General features: G+C 40.6%; 1 pseudogene; it reads left to right on the top strand.

The window, feature by feature from the left end:
- The first annotated feature begins 261 nt into the window (after positions 1-261).
- On the top strand, positions 262-7,092 carry LOC115661869 (receptor-like protein 13; annotated as a pseudogene).
- Positions 7,093-8,446: the final 1,354 nt, after the last annotated feature.

The following is an 8,446-nucleotide window of genomic DNA, read 5'->3' on the forward strand; positions in this document are numbered from 1 at the left end:
CATTTTGGGTGTGACAAGACCGTGCAACTTGTTTCAGCCAAGTACTTTTGGCCTCATTTGAAACGAGACATACATCGACATGTGATGAGGTGTCGACGCTGCCAAACTGGAAAAGGGCATGCTACTAATGCTGGCCTTTATTTGCCCTTACCAATCTCTCAAGCATCTTAGGAAGATATCTCTATGGACTTTGCTCTTGGACTACCTCGCACTCTCATAGGTATGGATTCCATCTTTGTTGTTGTAGATCGATTCTCAAAGATGGCGCATTTTATTCCTTGCCGCAAAACTATGGATGCTTCGCGTATTGCTGAATTATTCTTTAAGGAAGTCTATAAATTGCATGGCATTCCGAAGACTATTACTTCTGATCGGGACACAAAGTTTCTCAGTCATTTTTTGCGACAATTGTGGAAGAATGTCGGTACTAAACTGCAATATAGTACTATGTTTCATCCCCAAACTGAAGGACAAACTAAAGTCGTCAATCGAACCCTGGGAAATCTATTGAGGACATTGATTGATGAAAATCCTCGCTCTTGGGAGACGCGATTGTCACATGACGAATTTGCATATAATTGTGCTGTAAACCGTACGATTGGGTATAGTCCTTTCATGATCGTGTATGGACAACAGCCGAACACTGCTCTTGATCTTGCACCCATTCCTTTTGCTGAAAAGTCGAGTGGCAATGTTGAAGATATTGTTTCTCAGATGAGAGCAATTCATGAAGATGTGCGTCAAAGGTTAGAAAGCAAGACAGAGTCCTATAAAAAGGACGTCGATAAGCGGCGGCGTGAAGTTATCTTTGAACCAGGAGATTTTGTTTGGGCTTACTTGCCACCAGAGCGTCATCCTGTTGGAAGCTATAACAAGCTTAGTGATTGAAAGCTTGGTCCTCTTGAAGTTCTTGAGCGCATCAATCCCAATGCATATCGCTTAAGGCTTCCTTCTCATATGAAAACACATGATGTTTTCAACGTTCGGCATTTAACACCTTATGCTGGTGATTCGTCTGATGATGACATGAATTCGGGGACGAATTCTTTTAAAGAAGGGGAGGATGATGCAGGCCAGATTGATAATGCCGCCTGCATCAAAGACGAGCTCACTCGACCAAGCAGATCAGTCTGCATCCGAGCTCGACAAATCGCTCGACCAATCTTGGAGATATCGAAGGGATGCAATTCAAAGACCAAGAGTCTCATCCGCGAGTCCATGCCACAATAAAGTCCTTGTCTTTCCCTATACATTGGGAGCCTAAAAGATACTTTGGAAATGATCAAGAAGATGTTGGGCATGTATCTAGTTTCTAGTTTCTAAGTTCTTTAATGTTTTATGCCTTCTAGGGTCTTTAATGCTCTTTAGTCTCTTCATTTGCTTGAGTTTTTTCATTTGTTTTTCTTTGGGTATAAAAGACCGTCTACTTTATGTATTTGATAGACAACTTGATAAATGAAAATTTGCCTTGAGCAATTATCCTGAACCTTGAAGAGTTCAACCCTTGAAAACCTAGAAGAGTTTTCACTCCGTCTTTGAAGAGTCGGAGGTTTTCAAAATTTGCATCCTTGAAGAGTTGCAGTCGTTAATCTAGAAGAATCAATACCCTATCAACTTCCTTGGAGGCCTAGAAGAGCAACCATCGAAGTTTCTATCTATCCTCTATTCAATCCCCTGCTTCGACCATTCTAATCCGCCCATTTTCCATTGAAGTTACTCTCCCTATCCTTTCGTTCGAGTAGCCTATTCCGAGATTGCATCAAGCCCACTATTGTTATAGATACGAGGTTTTTGCATTTAACAAATGACACACTTGTTGGGCATTTTCCTGAGTTTCTTTCTAGAGCTTCATCTATAGTTACATTGGATCTTAGACACAATGCATTGTCAGGTGAGGTCCCTGGTTGGATCGGTTCACTTCGGAACTTGAAGGTTCTTCTCTTGCCAGGAAACAATTTTGAAGGTTCAATTCATCTGGATCTATGTCTGTTGAAATATATGAGCATATTGGATCTCTCCAATAATAATCTTTATGGAAAAATTCCTTCTTGTTTGAAAGATTTGACATTTGGAAATGATGGGGAATCTACGGACGCATTTTCTACATCTTCTGGTTGGGTAGACTACTGGGAACCATTCGACCATAAGGGCAGATTCTTAATGATGTTTTCCTATAGGGAAGCTGATACATCTGGCTCGAGGGATGAATTAGATGAAGTAAACTTCATGACAAAGAGTAGGTTGGAATCTTACAAGGGCAACATTCTAAAACTCATGTCGGGAATGGATCTCTCACAGAATAATTTGATGGGCTTTATTCCTCCAGAGGTCGGCTGCTTAAGTGAACGTCGAGCATTGAACCTGTCACAGAATCATTTGATAGGATCAATCCTGGAAATGTTTTCCAATTTAAAGGATGTAGAGAGCTTGAACCTGTCCTACAACAACTTAACCGGTTCAATCCCTCCACAACTGATAGAGCTCTACGTGTTGTCAAATTTTAGGGTGGCTCACAACAACTTGTCAAGCAGGACACCAAAATCAAAAAGTCAATTTGAAACTTTTGGTGAAGCATGTTAAAATATGTCTCGAGTTTGAGCCCGAAACGACAATCTGAATATTTTGAATTGGATATTTTGCGGCTATCCAAAATCGAGCAAAAGATGGAAATACAAAAATCAACTTCCGAATAGTCCGAAAGCACGTTGGAAAATTTGGCTATTGGAATAGGAAAGTTGATCGTTGACTTTGACTGGGATCAACATATGTCAGACACAGAATGAAATAAAATTCCTTCTGGAGTCGGCCAACGCAACGAAATAAGAAAGTCCAAATTTGGACTTGTTGACCGAATCGTGAATTATCTTCTCTACATTGAGTCGGCCTTCGTGTGTTCTTTTGCTACGTAATATATATTGCAAGGAACGTCGTGGCAGATGCAGTCTTGAAGCGCCTAATGCGAGTGCTTGGTGTGCCGTACAAGTGAACCAGAAGCTATTGTGCACGAAGAAGGAAGCGCCGCATTCGTGAGTGCTTGACGGTGGGTGTTTCCATGGATTCTCGTTCGTGAATTACATCCAAGAAGAATTAGTGTTCAAGCATAAATCTTGTGATAAGATTTGTGTACAATTCCTTCGTGAGATTGAGAGATTATTTCATGAGGAATTGTGGGGCTAAACACTGCGTGAGTTATTGAGTGTAATTGGGGCTTGGGAAACACTTAGAGAGTTTGAGTGACTCGAGTGTGGTTGTAATATCCGTTGTATCGCTTGATCTATAGTAAAATTTTGTGCTGCTCTCCCCATGGACGTAGGTCACTATGACCGAACCACGTAAATCTGGTGTCGGATTTATTTTCTTATTCTGTCAATTTTATTGTTCGATCGCTTGGCTTTCGCAACAATTGGTATCAGAGCTAGACTTGCTTAAGTTGAAGCGAATCGATGGTGATAGAAGAAGGAAAAGTGAGAATCGACAGATTTGATGGGAAGGATTTTGGTTTCTGGAAGATGCAGATTGAGAATAATCTATATCAGATGAAACTGCACTTGCCCTTGTCTGGGGAGAAGCCAGAGACAATGAAGCAAGTTGATTGGGAATTGCTGGATAGACATGTTTTGGGTGTTATTCGGCTGACGTTGACACGTAACGTCACGTTTAACATCTTGAATGAGAAGACCACTGCGGGTTTGAAGAAAGCCATGTCGAACATGTACGAGAAGCCTTCTGCGATCAACAAGGTCTATTTGATGCGACGTCTATTTAATTTGAAGATGAGCGAAGGTGCGTCAGTTGCTGATCATATTAATGAATTCAATGTGATCGTTAGTCAATTGAGTTCAGTTGATATTGACTTTGAAGATGAGGTACGTGCTTTGATTCTATTATCCTCATTACCTAATAGTTGGAGTACTACTGTTACTGCTGTTAGTAATTCCTCTGGGTCAACAAATTTGATGTTTGATGGTGTTCGAGATTTAATTCTGAGTGAAGACATCCGTAGAGCAGAATCTGGCGAACATGTATCTGCTGCTTTAGTAGGTGAAAATAGAGGAAGAAATGGTACACGTATTAGTAGGAGTAGTATGAACTCGAATAGACGAAGTCAGTCTAGGACTGGTGATGTTGTCTGTTGGAGTTGTGGCAAGAGGGGGCATCTTAGAAGAGATTGCCTTAAGTTGAAAAATGACAAGGGTAAGGGAATTAGAGCTAATCCTGCGGATGATGTTGCAGCTATTGCTGACAGTAATTCGGATAATGCTGATTTTGTCTTGTCTGTCACTGATAATTCGTCGTTTGGCGGATGGATTATGGATTCTGGTTGTTCTTTTCACTCTACACCAAACAGGAACTGGTTTACTACTTATCAGTGTACGGATAGTAGTAAAGTGTAGTTGGGGAACAATTCTGAATGCGATGTTGCAAGTGTTGGTAATGTCAGAATCAGAATGCATGATGGTATCGTGTGGACATTGACTGGAGTAAGGCATGTTCTAGAGTTGAAGAAAAATTTGATTTCCTTAAGTGCCCTGGATTCAGCTGGGTGTCGGTATTATTCAGAATGTGGACTTCTGAAAGTTGTTTGAGCTGTCTTGGTAATAATGAAAGGAATCAAGCATAGTGGCCTGTATGAACTTCAAGGTGAGACAGTGATGGAATTCGTTGCGGAGACGTTGAATGCATCTGTTCGAGACTCTGAATTGTGGCATATGCATTTAGGGCACATTAGCGAGAAAAGCCTAATGGTTCTAAGTGAAAGGAATTTGCTATGTGGTTATGTGGCTAATGAACTGAATGTATGCAGGTGCTGTGATTTAAATCAACGGCGGAAAGTGCAGTTCAGTATGGTTGTAAAAGAAACCACAGATATTGCAGAATTAATTCACTTAGATGTTCGTAGGTTGTCACGATTTCCTTCGAGGAAGAGTGCCAGATTTATGCTAACAGTTGTTGATAACTACTCAAGGAAGACTTAGGTGTTTGTGCTAAGGCACAAGTTTAATGCTGTTGTCAGGATCATGCAGTTAAAAACTTTGATCGAAAAGGAAACTGGTAAATCGATCAAGCAGGTACGGACTGATAGTAGTATGGAGTTTTGCTCGGAGCTGTTAAATGAATTCTGCATGAAGGAAGGCATAGTGAAACACCGCACTAGTGTCAATGAACCACAACATGTTGCAGAGTTGATGAGCAAAACATTACTAGAGACGGCCCATAAAATACTCTCTAGTGTTGGTATGGCTAGAAGATTCCTGGCGGATGCGCTTAGTACGGCGAGCTACCTGAAGAATAGATCCCCATCGACTGCGATTAAATGTCGGACTCCCGAAGAAGTGTGGTCAGGTAACGTTGCTGATTATTCTGTTATTAGAATATTTGGTTGCCCATGTTATGTTCGAGTTAGTGATAGTAAGCTCGATGGAAGGGCAATGAAGTGCATGTTCCTAGGTTATGCACAAAGTGAGCGGGGTTATAAGTTGTGGTGCCCGGAATTAAATTCACTTATTATCAGCAGAGAAGTTACATTTGACGAGTCTCCAGTACTTTTGGCTAGGAGTGTTAATAGCAGTGTTTATACGGATCTAGACGGTGTTCAGCTTGAGGTGGAGTTACAACCAGAAACTCCTGATGTAGCAGGTACTAGCAAAGTAATCGACACGGATGGTGCTTGTAGTGAGGTGAAGCCTATTGAGCCAACGATTGCTGTAACTGTTGATATTGACAAGGTGCGTATTCGATATCCGAACAGATATGGATGCAATGATGGTTTTGCTTTATCTGTGGTTAAAGAAGTTGTGTTAGAAAATCCTTGTGGAGCGGTTAAAGGTGCATGTGGAGTTGGTGTTCTGATGAGGTTCACGGCTATGGCGAAGTTCAAGCGAGACTTGGACTTGAAAGACGTCTGTGGCGGTTGAGCCCATTGGTGCTGTGGGAGAGTAGTAGCGAAATTCGGATTCTATCAAAGCGATTGTTACTTGGCTCAAACGTCGAGCCAAGATGGAGATTGTTAAAATATGTCTCGAGTTTGAACCCGAAACGAAAATCTGAATATTTTGAATTGGATATTTTGCGGCTATCCAAAATCGAGCAAAAGATGGAAATACAAAAATCAACTTCCGAATAGTCCGAAAGCACGTTGGAAAATTTGGCTACTGGAATAGGAAAGTTGATCGTTGACTTTGACTGGGATCAACATATGTCAGACACAGAAGGAAATAAATTCCTTCTGGAGTCGGCCAACGCAACGAAATAGGAAAGTCCAAATTTGGACTTGTTGACTGAATCGTGAATTATCTTCTCTACATTGAGTCGGCCTTCGTGTGTTCTTTTGCTACGTAATATATATTGCAAGGAACGTCGTGGCAGATGCAGTCTTGAAGCGCCTAATGCGAGTGCTTGGTGTGCCATACAAGTGAACCGGAAGCTATTGTGCACGAAGAAGGAAGCGCTACATTCGTGAGTGCTTGGCGGTGGGTGTTTCCATGGATTTTCGTTCGTGAATTACATCCAAGAAGAATTAGTGTTCAAGCGTAAATCTTGTCATAAGATTTGTGTACAATTCCTTCGTGAGATTAAGAGATTATTTCGTGAGAAATTGTGGGGCTAAACACTGCGTAAGTTATTGGGTGTAATTGGGACTTGGGAAACACTTAGAGAGTTTGAGTAACTCGAGTGTGGTTGTAATCACCGTTGTATCGCTTGATCTATAGTGGAATTCCGTGCTGCTCTCCCCGTGGATGTAGGTCACTACGACCGAACCACGTAAATCTAGTGTCCGATTTATTTTCTTATTCTGTCAATTTTATTGTTCGATCGCTTGGCTTTCGCAACAAAGCAAGTTATGAAGGTAACCCTCTTCTTTGTGGACCACCATTAACAAGCTGTGATGCCTCAAAACAAGGACGAGGGACACTGCCATCTTTTAATCATACCAAGGAGGATGATTCCCAGAGAGAAGCCTTCTTATGGAGTTTTGTAGGATCATATGTGGTGGCGCTCCTTTGGGTGGTTCTCTTTCTCTACCTAAACTCGCACTATTAGTATGTGCTATTAGTTCTTGTTCGTAAGCTTATCCCATCATTTCCCCAGTAAAGATTGTTCTTCTAAGCATTTTGTGCTAGAAAAATGCGAAGAAACAGTGGAGAACCTTTGTTTAATAGGATTATAAGCATTTGAGTCTTGATTATGCATTTTGAACGTTTGAATCCGAGAATGTTCATATTGCATTCGTTGTCCTGCTAATTTAAAATTTAGAAGATTTGATTTGGTTGACAATTGAAAGAGAATAGTTTATAAACCATAAAAAGGAATCCATCATTCACAAATTTTTGTAAATGTTACATGAAAGGTGAATTATCTTATGGGTGCAACTAGCAACATCAAACCAATCGGGTTTTACTGTCTCAAGAATCCTACTAACATAAAGGATTTGGCGCTGGAATTGCTGCAAATTGACGACAAAGGCATGGATTGCAGGACCACTGCTCTGCAGCCTAAACCCGACCTTAGGGATGAAAACTTGTTGCAACCCTCCTTGGCGGCTCTCTTAAAGGGAGCGGGTTTAGTGTCATGTTGAACGGGAACGGGCAGTCCCTCTATTTGAGATGCTCGCTCTCGTTCGACACGGGTTCTTCCACACCCTACTGGGCACATCGTTGGATGATTCGATTTGATTAAGCGATGAGATCCTACCTAATTTGGAGTCGCTATTAACCTATTTGGGCCGACTAGGAGCCAAGTAAAGGGTGAGAAGACGTTTTACTTTTTACAAACAAGAGATATAAGTTCGAGGACTTGGTTATGCTAAAATCAAATTAGAGCCAATTTGGTACTTAAATTCGTTTTATTGGAAAAACATTATTCATGCGGTGCGGTCTTGTTTGTACGTCCTACTAAATGCCCAATGATGGTTATTTGCTAAAGCATTTTTTCAATCGGTAATATAAGACAAAAATCATAACAAATATCAAAATAATAAAAGCCACACATCAAAACGATATTAAGCACAAAAGCAAAGATGACGAAAATAAAATGCGAAAAATAAACTCGATACGAGTCGGGCGAAGAAGATATGTGCACTTGCTATTGAGCCCGGGACAGAAACCTGTCAGCTAAACTTAAAACATCACATCACATCACTCAAGCATGAAAAAAGACGACAAAATATAAAATACAGGAAAGTAATCGGATGAATCAGGCAAAGATTATACGTGACCTCGTTATTTGAGCTCTGGGACATGAACCCTCAATCTAGTTTTGAAATCCGAGTCAAAATCTAAATTTAGCTAAACAAAACAACCTACTAAAAATTAATCACCGAGTGAAACTCAAAAAAGGATAAAACAGACGGCGTGGATGATTATAGTCCCTAAATATGAATACTTGATTTTTTTTATCCTTTTTATTTATTATTATTATTATTATTTTTAAGAGAAAGAGAATCCAG

Source organism: Syzygium oleosum, unplaced genomic scaffold (assembly GCF_021117445.2).
Source record: "Syzygium oleosum isolate NSW1041296 unplaced genomic scaffold, Sole_v2.1 Sole_v2.42, whole genome shotgun sequence".
NCBI classification, from domain to species: Eukaryota; Viridiplantae; Streptophyta; class Magnoliopsida; order Myrtales; family Myrtaceae; genus Syzygium; species Syzygium oleosum.